Here is an 18,244-nt window from a genome sequence, read left to right on the forward strand (position 1 = left end):
AAAAAGGTTTGGATAAGTTCTTGGAGGAAAAGTCCATTAATTGCTATTAATCAAGTTTACTTAGGGAATAGCCACTGCTATTAATTGCATCAGTAGCATGGGATCTTCTTAGTGTTTGGGTAATTGCCAGGTTCTTGTGGCCTGGTTTGGCCTCTGTTGGAAACAGGATGCTGGGCTTCATGGACCCTTGGTCTGAACCAGCATGGCAAATTTCATATGTTCTTATGTTCTTACAGTCTTCTCCAGGAGACCAAAAGTGTTTTAAATCATAAGAAACAACAATACATCATAATACAATACAATAAATACAATAAAAGTTTCACAGTGCAATAGAAAATAAGGGATTTTGCAATACCACTTAAAAATGTGTTTTTCAATAAACTTTCTGGAGAAGAGGAGGGATTTTTTCTTACATTCTATTATGGGTATGGTATGGTAACAAGTTAGGCCACTTGGTTCCTATAAGGTTAAAGCACAGGAGATGCAATTTGAGATCTACATCATTGCACCCTGTACCTATAGTGCCTCCAATTATAGAGGTAGAATTTTGTCTAGTTCATGCATGCTCAGTAAAAGGGAAAATTTGTTTGATTTATGACCTAGTTGTAGAGGAATGTATGAATATTTTAAACATTACAGAAAGCTAGCTTGGGGTATCTGATTTACAGGTGGACCTCTAGCTATGTTCCCCTGGTTATTTTTTGTGCAGTTTTTCCAGAGTGGTTTGTCACTCTACTTTATCAGAGGTACAGCCTTGATAGTGAATAATGCCTTGCTGTTAATTGTAAGGCTTTCGTTATACTGTTAGTATAATACGATCCCAGATATCTGACAAATTCTGTTTCATCTCTGATAAATTTGATTGCTGAGTTGTCAGTCCAGTTTTCTTGCCTTATCATTTTAGGGAATTTTAATTTGTGCATTGATGCAAATAGGGGTGTTCCAATAGATTTTATAAACTGCATGTTGAATCTGGGCTTGACCCAAAAGTTAAATGTTCCAACTCATGGGGCAGTTTATATAGTGGACTTAGTTTCAGACTTGAGGTTGTTAAGCATGGGGGCATTAGAGATGTCTCAGTTTTTCTTTTGTTTTAATCTAACCATTATTTTCTTTCTTTTGGAGTGACCGTTCAAGCAGCTGATAATTGCCTTGTGACCAAAAAATTTAGGTTCAAATTATAGCTGAATCTAGATGTATTTGTAATGTTACTAGATGATCAAGCTGTCCATTTAGAAGAGTTACTGCTTGACTCAGTGATAGAGTTTTGGAATTCTTAACAAGCAACTGCTTTGGAGCAGATGCTAGTGCTTAAAACAAAAGTTATCCTGACAAAAAGTCAGGATAACTAATAAAGCCCCTTGATATACATATCAGTTATTGAATTAAAGAAAACAGGACGTAAACTCAATCACAAATTGAAGAAATCCCAAAATAAGAGGATAAAGCTAACAGCAACATCTGAAATAGGAAGATTACTAAGGCTAAAAATCATTTTTTTCAAACTCACTCAATCAGAAAATAGGCAACATGAGCTTTTTGATTAAGTGAGAAACCTGACAGCCAAGCCTCCTCTTACAATTATATAGTGGGCTTCCAGTTTAGATAGTGAAAGTCTGGCCCAATATTTCACAAATAGGGAAAACCCTACCTTAGAAAATAAGAACATGCCATACTGGGTCAGACCAAGGGTCCATCAAGCCCAGCATCCTGTATCCAACAGAGGCCAATCCAGGCCATAAGAACCTAGCATGTACGCAAAAACTAAGTCTATTCCATGTTACCATTGCTAGTAATAGCAGTGGCTATTTTCTAAGTCAACTTAATTAATAGCAGGTAATAGACTTCTCCTCCAAGAACTTATCCAATCCTTTTTTAAACACAGCTATACTAACTGCACTAACCACATCCTCTGGCAACAAATTCCAGTTTAATTGTGCGTTGAATGAAAAAGAACTTTCTCCGATTAGTTTTAAATGTGCCACATGCTAACTTCATGGAGTGCCCCCTAATCTTTCTATTATCCGAAAGAGTAAATAACTGATTCACTTTAACACGTTCTAGACATCTCATGATTTTAAACACCTCTATCATATCCCCACTCAGCTGTCTCTTCTCCAAGCTGAAAAGTCCTAACCTCCTTAGTCTTTCCTCGTAGGGGAGCTGTTCCAGTCCCTTTATCATTTTGCTCGCCCTTCTCTGTACCTTCTCCATCGCAACTAAATCTTTTTTGAGATGCGGCGACCAGAATTGTACATAGTATTCAAGGTGCGGTCTCACCATGGAGCGATACAGAGGCATTATGACATTTTCCATTTTATTCACCATTCCCTTTCTAATAATTCCCAACATTCTGTTTGCTTTTTTGACTGCTGCAGCACACTGAACCGAAGATTTCAATGTGTTATCCACTAGGGATGTGAATAGTTTTTCAACGATTAAAATTATCGTCCGATAATGTTTATATCGTCTTAAACCGTTATAGATCACGATACAATAGAAATTCTAACGATTTATCGTTAAAAATCGTTAAATCGTGTTAGTGCGCACTAACTCGAGTTAGTGCGCACTAACTCCCCGTTAGTGCGCACTAACTCGATTTAGTGCGCACTAACTGAAAATGATACAAATAAACACTTTCCAGGTCACTGAAGGTCAGTTAGGAATGAATATGTGTTCCTATTGGCTGGCTGCCCTCTTATCTATTGATATTACCAAGGTTACCACTGAGGTGATGGTTGGGGGGATGGGAAATGGAACTGGAAACTAACGAACACCAACAGAAAATGAAACAAAGTGTTCACACTTCCCAGGTCAGTAAAGGTCACTTAGGAATGAATATGTATGTATGTATTCCTATTGGCTGGCTGTGCTCTTATCTATTGATGTTACCAATATGGTTGGGGGGATGTGAAATGGAAACAGTTGGAAGCTTGACAAAAAAAGTAATGTAATGATCAGCACTCACGTGACTAGAACTTGTTTGTTTATTATTTTTGTTAGCAGGCACCTGAAATGCTAGTGCATGTTGAATTTGCCAATCACTGTGCATTTTAGAAAGGTGGTCCTGGCTGGAACTGTACACAGTTCAAATATATGTAATTGATTGTTGGTAAGTGTATTTTTTAAGTAGCCACACTGGCACCAGTATGTTTACTTTTCCTCCTACTTAACTCACTAGCTCAGCTTTGTAAGAAGGGCTTCTCTGCTTGTGTGTTGTTTTTGTTTGGTGTGAGGAGAGCAGAAACATCAGATCTTTATTCAATCTACTACAGTCATCTCTTACAGTGCCCTATCCCTATTAATACCAGGAGTGTTGTGATCTTCCTGCACACAGTGCCCTAACCCTGATACCAGTCTGAGACAGCTCCCTCCCTGCATTACTAGTGAGAGGCTGGCTTCACAGACAGGGGGGAGCTGCCTGACCCTCACTCCTGACTTCCCCCATGTCCCAGCTAGTGAATGGTGTGTGGGTGAGGGGGGGGGGGGGGAGGATGGTGAAGTCTGAGACAGCTCCCTCCCTGCATTACTAGTGAGAGGCTGGCTTCACAGACAGGGGGGAGCTGCCTGACCCTCACTCCTGACTTCCCCCATGTCCCAGCTAGTGAATGGTGTGTGGGTGAGGGGGGGTGGAGGATGGTGAAGTCTGAGACAGCTCCCTCCCTGCATTACTAGTGAGAGGCTGGCTTCACAGACAGGGGGGAGCTGCCTGACCCTCACTCCTGACTTCCCCCATGTCCCAGCTAGTGAATGGTGTGTGGGTGAGGGGGGGGGGGAGGATGGTGAAGTCTGAGACAGCTCCCTCCCTGCATTACTAGTGAGAGGCTGGCTTCACAGACAGGGGGGAGCTGCCTGACCCTCACTCCTGACTTCCCCCATGTCCCAGCTAGTGAATGGTGTGTGGGTGAGGGGGGGGGAGGATGGTGAAGTCTGAGACAGCTCCCTCCCTGCATTACTAGTGAGAGGCTGGCTTCGCAGACAGGGGGGAGCTGCCTGACCCTCACTCCTGACTTCCCCCATGTCCCAGCTAGTGAATGGTGTGTGGGTGAGGGGGGGGGGGAGGATGGTGAAGTCTGAGACAGCTCCCTCCCTGCATTACTAGTGAGAGGCTGGCTTCACAGACAGGGGGGAGCTGCCTGTCCCTCACTCCTGACTTCCCCCATGTCCCAGCTAGTGAATGGTGTGTGGGTGAGGGGGGGGGGGTGGATGGTGAAGTCTGAGACAGCTCCCTCCCTGCATTACTAGTGAGAGGCTGGCTTCACAGACAGGGGGGAGCTGCCTGACCCTCACTCCTGACTTCCCCCATGTCCCAGCTAGTGAATGGTGTGTGGGTAAGGGGGGGGGGGAGGATGGTGAAGTTTGAGACAGCTCCCTCCCTGCATTACTAGTGAGAGGCTGGCTTCACAGACAGGGGGGAGCTGCCTGACCCTCACTCCTCCGGGGTATTGTGATCTTCCTGCACACAGTGCCCTATCCCTGATACCAGGGGTGTTGTGATCTTCCTGCATGCAGTGCCCTATCCCTATTAATACCAGGAGTGTTGTGATCTTCCTGCATGCAGTGCCCTATCCCTATTAATACCAGGAGTGTTGTGATCTTCCTGCATGCAGTGCCCTATCCCTGATATCGGGATGTGTGCAAGAAGATCACAACACCCCCGGTATCAGGAATAGGGCACTGTGTGCAGGAAGATCACAACACCCCTGGTATTAGGGATAGGGCACTGCGTGCAGGAAGATCACAACACTCCTGGTATTAATAGGGATAGGGCACTGTGTGCAGGAAGATCACAATACCCCTGGTATCAGGGTTAGGGCACAAGTTCTAGTCACATTGACTGATCACATTACTTGTTTTGTCAAGCTACCAACTGTTTCCATTTCCCATCCCCCATATACTGTCAGTAGGAAACTTGGTAACATGAATAAATAAGAGGGCAGCCAATAGGAATACATATTCATTCCTAAACTGACCTTAACTGACCTGAAAAGTGTCAAATTGTATCATTTTCAGTTAGTGCGCACTAACTCCCAGTTAGTGCGCACTAACTCCCATTAGTGCGCACTAACTCGAGTTAGTGCGCACTAATCGGAAAAAACGATTTTTAACGATTTTTTAACTAAAAAATCGTGCCTAAGACGATTTTCTTGCCCTGCCACACGATTTCTATCGTTAAGACGATATGGAAAACGATTCACATCCCTATTATCCACTATGACGCCCAGATCTCTTTCTTGGGTGGTAGCTCTTAATATGGATCCTAACACTGTGTAACTATAGCATGGGTTATTTTTCCCTATATGCATCATCTTGAACTTATCCACATTAAATTTCATCAGCCATTTCGATGCCCAATTTTCCAGTCTCACAAGGTCTTCCTGCAATTTATCACAATCTGCTTGTGATTTAACTACTCTGAACAATTTTGTATCATCTGCAAATTTGATTACCTCATTTGTCGTAATTCTTTCCAGATCATTTATAAATATATTGAAAAGTAAGGGTCCCAATACAGATCCCTGAGGTACTCCACTGCCCACTCCCTTCTACTGAGAAAATAGTCCATTTAATCCTACTCTGTGTTTCCTGTCTTTTAGCAGTTTGTAACCCATGAAAGGACATTGCCACTTATCCCATGACTTTTTACTTTTCCTAGAAGCCTCTCATGAGGAACTTTGTCAAACGCCTTCTGAAAATCCAAATATACTACATCTACTGGTTCACCTTTATCTACATGTTTATTAACTCCTTCAAAAAAGTGAAGCAGATTTGTGAGGCAAGACTTGCCTTGGGTAAAGCCATACTGACTTTGTTCCATTAAGCCATGTCTTTCTATATGTTCTGTGATTTTGATATTTAGAACACTTTCCACTATTTTTCCTGCACTGAAGTCAGGCTAACCGGTCTGTAGTTTCTAGAATCGCCACTGGAGCCCTTTTTAAATATTGGGGTTACATTAGCCACCCTCCAGTCTACAGGTACAATGGATGATTTTAAAGATAGGTTACAAATTTTAACTAATAGTTCTGAAATTTCATTTTTTAGTTCCTTCAGAACCATGGGGTGTATACCATCTGGTCCAGGTGATTTAATACTCTTCACTTTGTCAATCAGGCCAACCATGAAAACCTTCTCCGATATGCGTATCTCCCCAACATCCTCTTCAGTAAACACTGAAACAAAAAAAATAAAATTTAATCTTTCTGCGATGGCCTTATCTTCTCTAATTGCCCCTTTAACCCCTCGATCATCTCATGGTCCAACTGACTCCCTCACAGGCTTTCTGCTTTGGTTATATTTAAAAAAGTTTTTACTATGAGTTTTTGCCTCTACTGTCAACTTCTTTTCAAATTCTTTCTTAGCTTGTCTTATCAATATCTTACATTTAACTTGCCAATGCTTATGCATTACCCTATTTTCTTCTGTTGGATCCTTCTTCCAATTTTTGAATGAAGATATTTTGGCTAAAATAGCTTCTTTCACCTCCCCTTTTAACCATGCCGGTGATCGTTTTGCCTTCTTTCCACCTTTCTTAATGTGTGGAATACATCTGGACTGTGCTTCTAGGATGGTATTTTTAACAATGACCACACCTCTTGCACACTTTTTATCTTTGTAGCTGCTCCTTTCAGTTTTTTCCTTACTATTTTTCTCATTTTATCAAAGTTTTCCTTTTCTTCAGCCACAGCTTGGATGACCTTCACCCACAGTTCATGGCCGTCTCTTCTCTGCTTCATCGGTTGTGAGCAAAATGGGCTCTGCTCGCAGCCTCACAGCCTGGGCATTTCTCCCCTGTTTGTTGCCTGTGGCCCTGCTGGGCCTTTCTTCCCTGGGTCTTTGGCCACCTGGACAGGAGCTTGTGCTGGTGATTTTTAGCACCCACCAACAACAACCTGTCATATGATTCAAATTCATCCAATGAAATTGTTGTGCTTGCTAACCACAGAACTCTGCGACTGGCCACTCTCACCTTCCGATGCCGCATTCGCTCTCCATGGCCCACAGCTGCCATCGCCGATGATGACCTGCGGCACCTGCAGCCGGCCTCCTGCAGCCACCACCAACGCTGCACCTCTTCTTTGCGGCACGGAGCCACCACCACTGACTTCCTGCACCTGCTGGCACCCCCTCAGGTACGCATGCGCACCTCTCTCCTTCTCTTAAAGGGTCCTTGGCGGTAAAACCTCGGCAGCCCTCCCTGATGACGCCAGTACTCCTGAGCTATTTAAGGCTAGGCCCTGCCCTTGGTCCTGGCCTCAACAACAGGTTGAACTCCATGTGAGTAGCTGGTTGCCTGACTCCAAGCTTCTGCCCTTTGTCTCGACTTCCCCTGACTGACTCTTGTCCCTGACCTCGAACATCCTCTGGACTCTGCCTGATCGCCACCAGTCTTGACCTTGGTACATTTCCTGGACTTGCTTGTTTGCTGCTGCCTTGATTCTTGTCTGTCTTCTGGATTCTGTTGCTAGCTGCCTGCCCTCACCCTTGGAACAACTCGACCCTTCTTTTGCCTGCCGTCTGTCGTGGGAGTCTTCATCACTGGATACCTGTGCCTAAATTCATCTGGCCCTGGGACCCAAGGGTTCAGCCTGCAGGGAACGTGGGCTGGTAGTGGTGAAAGTCCTGTTGGGTCTCTGCACTGACCAATACGTCCTGCCACTGCCGAGGACCTGCAGGGCTCCTCCCTGCAGGTAGCATCAACCTCATCTCGGTCCAAGGATCCAATCCTTCAAAAGAAATATGAGAAAATCCCATAACAAATGCATTCCCTCATTCATCCTTTGTCTAAAGGACAGTCCCCTCCTTGCTTGATATGTTAATGTCTGAAGCTACACCTCCAAACACATACAGATTGTATTTCTGCCAATTAACAAAAAAAGCAGTGTCCTTTGTCTACAGAATAAATCAGCTTTTCAGTGTAAAAGTCTCAGGGTTCACAAAATTAGCTTCAAATTTTTCCTTGCAATCACATCGTCCCCTTATTATTTATTTATTTATTTATTTATTTATTTATTTAAAGGCTTTTCTTTGCCGACATTTGTAAGGCACATTATGTCGGCTTACATTGAACTGATAAGAGGAAATACAAAAAAAGAACAAAAAACCAAATCGTAGTCAAAACAAAACAAAAAGGGAACTAAATACAAAGGAGGCATTAAAACAGATATTTGAGGGCTAGGTGAGCAAAAGGGGCAGAGATGGGGGGGGGGGGGAAAGAACTTTATACAGTCAATACAATGTTATCTTAACTAAGAATTCGTGTGTCGAGGGGGTACCAAACAGGATTCAGGGAAGGGGAGGGTAGCGAGGAGGTAGATAACAGGAGGTAGATAACATAGCAGTGACAACAGAACTATCTCCAATGTTCTCTCACATATTTATATATCTTCAAATGCTCCAGTGTAATCACATCATAACAAAATTTAAAAATGCTTGGAACAGATATTTATTTTATTTAAAATTTCATATTACCCACTATCCGGACTCAAAATAGTCTTGCAAAGCAGTGTACAACAATAAACGTGCATAAATAATACAATCACATACAGAAAAACACACATGATATTGATTATACATTTAACACAAAAAAACCTTAACAACCTCAAAGATATAAAGAGCATTGATGGGAAAAAAGTTGAGAAATTGGGCAACAGTCATGGTGAGTGGGGAGCTGGTGTCACTTTAAGTCTAAGAATATATATATAGTCTTCTACTCAAAGTGGTAGAGAAGAAAGAAAGACAACTGGGCATACTGGATGGGCCAATTAGTTTTAATCTGCCATCATTTACAATGTTACTTCATTGGCAAATAATACTAATCTGTGAGCCAGAGCAAGGTGGAAAGCCAAGCCAAGGTCAATATGCTGAGTTGTTACTTCAAAGGAGAAAATCAGAGAAACAGAGAAGGAAGTAGAAGTTGACTGGAGTCAGTAATGACAGGAATCCAAAACCAATTTGGGAAATGCAGGAGCAGATGCTTGAAAATAGGAACTGAGCAACCAGATTTTCTGAGCTGTTGAAGCAGCAAAGAGCCGTGGCAGGAACAGGAAGCAAACAGTTCTTCCTATCAGAGGATAAATACTAATAGTCTATCCGAGCCCACTGATAGCAGAGGAGACCACTAGTGGTCAGCAAGCTCCCTTAAAGGTATATTTATTTACCAAATTGTGCTAAGGTCTTTAATGAGAGGCTTCTAGGAAAAGTAAAAAGTCATGGGATAGGTGGCGATGTCCTTTCGTGGATTGCAAACTGGCTAAAAGACAGGAAACAGAGAGTAGGATTAAATGGGCAATTTTCTCAGTGGAAGGGAGTGGACAGTGGAGTGCCTCAGGGATCTGTATTGGGACCCTTACTGTTCAATATATTTATAAATAAGCTGGAAAGAAATACGACGAGTGAGATAATCAAATTTGCAGATGACACAAAATTGTTCAGAGTAGTTAAATCACAAGCAGATTGTGATAAATTGCAGGAAGACCTTGTGAGACTGGAAAATTGGGCATCCAAATGGCAGATAAAATTTAATGTGGATAAGTGCAAGGTGATGCATATAGGGAAAAATAACCCATGCTATAATTACACAATGTTGGGTTCCATATTAGGTGCTACAACCCAAGAAAGAGATCTAGGTGTCATAGTGGATAACACATTGAAATCATCGGTGCAGTGTGCTGTGGCAGTCAAAAAAGCAAACAGAATGTTGGGAATTATTAGAAAAGGAATGATGAATAAAACGGAAAATGTCATAATGCCTCTGTATCGCTCCATGGTGAGAACGCACCTTGAATACTATGTACAATTCTGGTCGCCGCATCTCAAAAAAGATATAATTGCGATGGAGAAGGTACAGAGAAGGGTTACCAAAATGATAAGGGGAATGGAACAACTCCCCTATGAGGAAAGACTAAAGAGGTTAGGACTTTTCAGCTTGGAGAAGAGACGACTGAGGGGGGATATGATAGAGGTGTTTAAAATCATGAGAGGTCTAGAACGGATAGATGTGAATCGGTTATTTACTCTTTCGGATAGTAGAAAGACTAGGGGGCACTCCATGAAGTTAGCATGGGGCACATTTAAAACTAATCGGAGAAAGTTCTTTTTTACTCAACGCACAATTAAACTCTGGAATTTGTTGCCAGAGAATGTGGTTCGTGCAGTTAGTATAGCTGTGTTTAAAAAAGGATTGGATAAGTTCTTGGAGGAGAAGTCCATTACCTGCTATTAAGTTCACTTAGAGAATAGCCACTGCCATTAGCAATGGTTACATGGAATAGACTTAGTTTTTGGGTACTTGCCAGGTTCTTGTGGCCTGGATTGGCCACTGTTGGAAACAGGATGCTGGGCTTGATGGACCCTTGGTCTGACCCAGTATGGCATTTTCTTATGTTCTTATGTATATTGTTAGTCAATACTTCCTATTAATATATCGGGGCATAATTATCAAATCGTGTTGTTACAGCCCCAGATTCCCAGTTCAGATCTGGGTGTTCCTGACAGTTCCTTCATTTCACTAATGAGGTGCTACTTCAGAAAAACACATCCATTCCTCTATATTTTTTTTAATAGGGAATGCTTCCTCTTTGCTTGCCTCTTCCTTCTCCTAAGAAGGGTGGCCATACACATTGTTAAATGGTTATGACTAGGAATAGCTTCTATTGGCAAAAAATGTACCTATAGCAACATCCTAAGAGGCATTCAATAAAGCTTTTCAAGGACTTTCTCTATAATCTGTGAAGAAAGAACACGAGGTTCTCTCCAATAACTATTAGTTGAAATGACAATTTGACAATTTGTCTCGTCCAGTCAAGATTGTTTCAAAGTCACGCTACGTGACAAGTAATCCCATTCAATATAGTCTTAAAAATAATAGAACATAGTCTGGGCCCTCATAACTTGCCCTACAAGTTACTTTCATTTTGCAGTGCTTTTACTATCATACTGTAACAGCCTTTCTGAATTACCAGTGCAGAATCATTTGCAAATATTCTTTTAGTAAAGAAACAACTGTGTAGATTCCACAGTGATTGTAAAACAACTAATGAAATAGCTATAATTAGTTATTTTTACATTGCCCACCAAATGAACTGTTGTTGAACAAGATCATTAATTTGTTTATAAATATTAAAAAAAATATAAACATATATAAGGTGATACCCTTTTATTGAAATAACAATACATTTCTCTATTAGCTTTCATGAGCTTTACTCCTTTCATCAGATCCAACAAAACAAACAATGATGGAATCTCTGGGAATGAGCACTAGGGAGCGCTCCCGATTCCGGGGAGATGAGTGCCCTTGGACCATGACACGACTGCAGAGAGGAGCTCCGTGGAAGCGCCGCGGCAGGCAAGACATGTCCAAGCAAGGGAGGAGCAGGCTGACCACCACCCTAACCTCTGCAATGCTGGTCTCTGGGGTACCCCTCCGGCCAGACAATAGCCCTTCCAGACCTGCTACTGGGTAGCGGCAGATGCAGCAGGACAGACAGGTGACGGTACTGGAGCTTGGAACAAGACGGGACTTCGGCCTTTGGCTAGGCTGAACAAGACGAGGAAGCTCGGAGGCTCAGATGAGACGAGGCAAGAGGTATCTTGGAGCACAGATGAGACGAGGACACTTGGGAACTTGGAACTCGGAACTTGGAACTCAGATGAAACAAGGACAAAGGTAGCTTGGAACTCAGAAGAGACGAAGACATGAAGTAGCTTGAAACCCCTAGTGCGCGTGGAGCAAAGCTTAATTTAAAGACCCAAGTGCGGGAAGACCTCGGGCGGCGCCCGATTCTAATGTCACTCAAGCAAGGTATATATACCTCAGCCCGGCCCCTAGCTCGGGGCCTTGGCAATTGGGTCATACACTCTGGTGTCTCTAGTTTGCTGTTCTGAATCTGCTATGCTGATGGGAGGAGCAAGCAGATGGGAGTTACAATCTGTTATGGAACTGATGCTGATGACTCCTGATGGGGGAGGAGTTAGCAATTAGTCATGAATATGCTCCCATGGTAGGAGGAGTTAGCAATCTTATTATGTCTCGAATCCTGTAGAAGGGAGGAGTTAGCAATCGGTTAGAGGCTCCATGAGGAGTTAACAATCTGTTACCAGCGGAGTGCTTGGAGAGAGCACTCGGCTGTAAAGGAAAGTAGATAGGTGGGTCCTTGGGCAGATTGCAGTGCCCCCAGGAGGATATCCTGAGAGGGGCCACTGGCTAGGCTTGGGTATGGAAACACACAGATAGTTCTTTTATTAGACAGGAAGTAGAACCACCAGAGGTGGCAGTAGTGAGCTGATATGCCCGGCAGGGCTGAAGTCCTTCAGGAACTGGAACAGCGATGCCAGGGTTGCTGAGCTGTAGAGAAAATATAGATAGTGAGTAGACAGGGTATGCTGTGTTCATAGCCAGAACTAGATGACAAAACTCATATAAGGTCTTAAAGAAGCTCAGTAGCTGGGAGAAGTGCAAAACGGGGGCAAGATGGCCACCAGATAGATCGCACAGGAAGCAAGCTCCTGCAGTGGTGTTTTTCTTTCCTCTAAATTTATATAGAACATGCCCCATATGAAACGTAAGGGGAAAATCAGGGGTGCATCGACTGGCTCCCCGGTAGTTGACCCTTACCAGCCACGCATGGAGGGCTTCCTGGCTGGAACAACTGTAACACCTGAAGGGCAGGTCACTGGAGGGATGTTGGGAGAACGAACACATTCCCCCTTGACCCCCGATGTCACCCTGAGCCCAGGCGAGCCGAAGAGACCAGTGCGCCCAGCGCAGGGAGAGGAGTCCCCGCTCAAGTTTGAACGAGGCAGTGAACAACGAGCGTCTCCTGAGCCAGCGCGTGAGAGCACTTGGTCGACTCGAGGGGAGATGAACGCCACATGAGTTGTGGAGCCCCTTAGACTGCTGGAGACGAATCCGAGAGAAGAACTACAGACCTACACTGCTGATACCATCGCAGGTAACATTCACTGCCTGGAAACACAACGGGATTTGGGTGGAACCCGAGAGGATTCTCCTGCAGTTAAAGTTAATTTAGGACTGCCTGAAGATATAACTTTGGGGAAAGTATGGTATGCTCTTAAAGCCATCGATTCAGCTTTAAAATCGATTGCTCAGTCTATTACAGAAGTTAAACAGTAAACCAAAGAAAATGATACAACAATTGGTATAAATAAAGTGAAAATTCAGCAACATGAGGAAAGATTGCAAAAGATGGAGTCTCTACAGCATAATTTTGCTAAGTCAGAAATCATGGCAAAAAGAAGAATTGAAAGACTGGAGAACAATTTAAGGATGTTGAATTTACGTGGGGACTTTTGGCCAGCTTGGGGGGCCTCATGACCCCCCCAAGACTTGCCAAAAGTCCCTGGGGGTCCAGCGGGGGTCCGGGGAGTGATTTAGTTGTCGGCTGCCAGTAGTCAAAATGGCGCCGATAGCCTTTGCCCATACTATGTCACAGGGGCTACCGGCGCCATTGGTCAGCTCCTGTTACATGATAGGAAGATGGCGCTAATGGCCATGTGACAGGGGCTGACCAATGGCGCCGGTAGCCCCTGTGACATAGTAGTTCAGAGGCTATCGGCACCATTTTGAGTGAGGCTGGCACGGAGGGACAAATGGCTTGCGGGACCCCGCTGGACCACCAGGGATGTTGGTAAGTCTTGGGGAGGGATCGGGATGGTGGGGGGGGGGGGGGGGGCTGTTGTATGTAATGTATTAAAATGAATTGAAATGCTTGGGGTGGGTTATTTTTAGCTTCGTTTTCCCGTGTCGTTTTTTGGGCCGGTTTCGGTTTTCCCTGTTTAGGTTTTTTTAGGTTTTAAAAAAAACTAAACGAGAAAAACCGAACTTTACCTCAAAGTATCCGAGTCAAAAAAATGACCCGGTAGAAAAAAACGAAGCACATCTCTAGTAGAGAATCTTCAGTGTGTTCAGGAACATGGGCCCTCGAGGAACGAGTACCGGTTCCTATCTGCAATCTGAAATAGTAACTCACAATGTCTGTATCTGCGATAGCTTCCAGGCAGTAGAGAATCTTCAGTGTGTTCAGGAACATGGGCCCTCAAGGAGTGAGTACCAGTTCCTATCTGCAATCCGAAATAGTAATTCACAATGTCTGTATCTGCGATAGCTTTCAGGCAGTAGAGAATCTTCAGTGTGTTCAGGAACATGGGCCCTCGAGGAGCGAGTACCGGGTCCAATCTGCAATAATGTCTGTATCTGCGATCGCTTCCAGGCAATAGAGAATCTTCAGAGTGCTCAGGAACATGGGCCCTCGAGGAGCGAGTACCGGTTCCTATCGGCAATCTGAAATAATGAAAAGAGAGCGAGGCCCCCGAGGAGCGGGTAACCCTGGTAAGTCCGAGGAGGCAGAGTAGCTTGGATGAATCCGAAGAGAGTCTGTATTCATGTCCGAAACCTTGTCCTTGCTAACTCAATTCGTTAGCAAATACTGAGACCTTTATATTGGATGATGTCATCTCGGGGGACGCCCCTGAGGTTCGCGCCCTTGCTGGTACATCAATCGGAGCGCACGCGCCCTATGTCATCAGGAACATGGCAGATCCACAGTGTCGTGCTGGTCCGGGGACGCCAGAGAGAGACGGCAAGAAGAAGCCGCAGCATCAAACTGTCCATCAGACCCGGAGGGAGTCACCACAGAGGTAGAGAGGGCGGAGTGAGGGCGTCGAGCAGCGACGGATGCAACATTTGCTTTCCTGCGTTCCAGTGTCTTGCTCCTGTGTCTGGAACAGGAGCAAGACACTGGAACGCTGGAACACTGGAACGCTGGACACTGGAACGCTGGAACAGGAGACGCTGGAACAGAGAGACTGTTCCAGTCTCTCTGTTCCAGCGTCTCCTGTTCCAGCGTCTCCTGCTCCTTCGTCTCTCCATTCCTGGTAGTACCCTTCAGACTGATCTCACGGTATTGACCCTTGCCTGTTCTCTGACTACTCTTGCTTGCTGTCTGTCCTGACCTCTGCCTGGAACTCCAACTACTCTTGACTGCTGCCTGCCTTGACCTCTGCCTGGATCTCCAACTACTCTTGACTGCCACTTGGAACTTGACCTTCTGCTTAACCTGACTATGCCCGGATTGACCTCTGTTACCGACCCTGCTTTGGCTGACCATTCTGGACTGATACTCTGGCCTTGATCCTCGCCATACACTTGGCCCCTCTCTTCTGCCCTCCTGCGACCTCTGGTCTTGCCTGTCTGAACACCGACCGTGCACCCTTGTTCGTGGTGGGCATTCCCTTGAACTTTCTCTCTAGGAGACCCTGCGAGGCCCACCTAAGACCAGGCGGCCCGGGTAAACAAGGGCTCAGCCTGAGGGAACCTCGGGTTGCTATTGGCGAAGCTCCAGCTAGCCTCTGTCTCCTCCTGTGCTCCACCTCCTGGTGGCAGGCGCTCTTCGGGTCCGACCGGAGGGCCGTACCAATCCTGCACCAGGCCAAGGGTCCACTCCCAGCGCAACAGAATGTGCACTTACATGTGAATATCCTATTGACAATTCAATGGCATATATTGTAGCAATTTTCAAAACCCACTTATATGGATAAAGTGCATTACACGTATAAAATCCAGTTTTACATGTGTAAATGCTTTTGAAAATCAGGCCCTTTGTATTTGAGCATATGCAGAAGGGATGGGCATTCTTTTAAAACAAAACTGAAAAACATGATGAATATGGCTAATTTATTTCATTCGGGGGGGGGGGGGGGCTCCAAACTGAATCAGGGGTCTCCCCTGAATGAAACAAACCTTAATCATTCATTTTGTTTAAAAAAAATGCATCGAGCCTAGTTCTAGACCCAAAGGCAGAGCCTTGCCTAGGACAAAGGACACGGCCCCTGCTTTGGGCCTCAGTCTATGAACTAGGTGAGGCTCTGGCTTCAGGCCTAGGATGAGGCACCGGCATTTGTATCATGTTCTTCTACTTTGCTTGATGCTCTATCTACCTAGCTGCAATCAAGCTAGTAGAGAGAACATGGAACAAATTTACTCTTCTTTCAACTTTCATCAGATCACGTTAAATCTTCACTGATGGTAACTGTGCTATTCATATGTATGACTGTACATGTTAAACTGCCCCCCCCCCAAAACCCAACTCACCCCACAAACCTCACCCTGTTACTAGTGACCCCTCTTACAATGGTATAAATAGTTAAGTTTTTGATGAGCCTCTACAGAGATCATCTCTCTCTCTTCTTATGCGTTATGCTATCGCACGGTGTGATTGTCCCCTAAGTTTACTAATTCCTGCCCAGACTCTTCCCCAATCCCACCCCCCAAAAAATTTGCATTTGCGCCCTGCACTACAGCATTTTTCACGTGCGTTAACGCATTAGCGCGTGTGTTAATGCCATAAAGCATTTTGAAGAATGATGTGGTTAGCTGGATAAGTCTTAAACAGTGCTACTTAGTCTGATAAATACCATTTTTTGAGTCTTTTCCGTCTTTGCTGCCACTTAGCCAGATAAGTTATACGGCTATGTTGAAAAGACATGTCACATATCTTTAAGGTATGTGAACATATTGGGGCGGATTTTAAAAGCCCTGCTCGCATAAATCCACCCCGGGACTCGCGTAAGTCCCGGGGTTTATTGTCAGGGGCGTGTCGTGGGCGGGGCCGATCAACGCGGCGTTTTGGGGGCGGGACGCGGCGTTTTGGGGGCGGGCCCGGGGGCGTGGTTTCGGCCCGGGGCGGTCCAGGGGCGTGGCCGCGCCCTCCGGAACCGCCCCCGGGTCGCATCTCGGCGCGGTAGCGGCCCGCTGGCGCGCGGGGATTTACTTCTCCCCTCTGGGAGGCGCAAATCCCCCGACAAAGGTAGGGGGGGGTTTAGATAGAGCCGGGGGGGTGGGTTAGATAGAGGAAGGGAGGAGAAGGTGAGGGGAGGGCGAAAGCGAGTTCCCTCCGAGGCCGCTCCGATTTCGGAGCGGCCTCGGAGGGAACGGAGGCAGGCTGCGCGGCTCGGCGCGCGCCGGCTGCACAAAATCGGCAGCCTTGCACGCGCCGATCCTGGATTTTAGCAGATACGCGCGGCTACGTGCGTATCTACTAAAATCCAGCGTACTTTTGTTTGCGACTGGTGCGCCAACAAAAGTACGCGAACGCGCATTGTTTGTAAATCTACCCCATTGTTGGGTAGATTTAGGCATATTTTATATAGTGTGCACACATTTGCACGCACAACATAAAATACATGTGCATCCTCCCTGATTTTGAAAAATGCTAAACTATGTGCACTGAAAATGATGCTAAGAATTTTCGCTTTCTTGCTCCAATTTAATTATTTACTATTACATTGTTTTGCACAGAAGTTTTCATCAGCTAAACTACAAAAACTATTCCATAGAAAATAAGCAGTATTACTTATACTATAACTCTTCTCTTTTAAAAGCCTTCTTTGTTTCACCTTATACCAGATGGTCGACTCATCCTTTAGGAACTTGAATCCAGAGTTGAAGCTACAAATGCTATTTTATTGTTAAACCATTATGTTAAAACCTAATGAGAATTTCATGTTGTTTGCAACAGTATTTAAAGGTACACTTCATGTTAAAAAAAATATAACATTATTTTAAAGTAAAATGCATTTGTTTAAAATTGAATTTTTTGGCAAGAGAATGGAACAATCTTGCATCATTGTTTTCCTGCTTTTCATGTGTTTAAATAGTAAAAGTAACATCAATTTGGCAGTTTACTTCTTTTTAAGGACTGGAGTTTAGTGGCAGAGCTTGTTACTTTAAAAATCATACTATAATTGTTTAGCCGTATGGATGGAATAATAATGAGAAAAGAAAGTATGAGAACTCTCCTTTAAATAAATTCACTGGTATTTAGATTTAAAAACTATAGGAAGCACATCTGCTTTTTTTTCTTTTTTTTGGAATAGGAGTGCTCTTTTAGTAATGGGAGTTCTCTGCACACTCACACATATCCACAGTGCTGGTAATGTCCTGTCTTGAGCTTATGTAATGTAGTGGAGGGGATTTAGTATGGTTTAGGCCCCAGAGAGAGCTGTGTGGGGGGAGTGATGGGGGGAAAAGACAGGCAAGCTCAGACCAGGGTGAAATGATCTTGACTTTTCCAGGGCCTGCTGGAATGTTTATTTTTAACTCCCACCGTCTGGTGGAAGCTTTGCCAATCAAAACACTTGAAGGGTTTTCCAACTGGTTGGGAGCGTTCCTTTTCAAAGACTTTTTTTTTTAGGGGGGCCCATGATATTTGATCTGCGTTAAGCT

Source organism: Rhinatrema bivittatum, chromosome 11, assembly GCF_901001135.1.
Source record: "Rhinatrema bivittatum chromosome 11, aRhiBiv1.1, whole genome shotgun sequence".
Lineage (NCBI taxonomy): Eukaryota > Metazoa > Chordata > Amphibia > Gymnophiona > Rhinatrematidae > Rhinatrema > Rhinatrema bivittatum.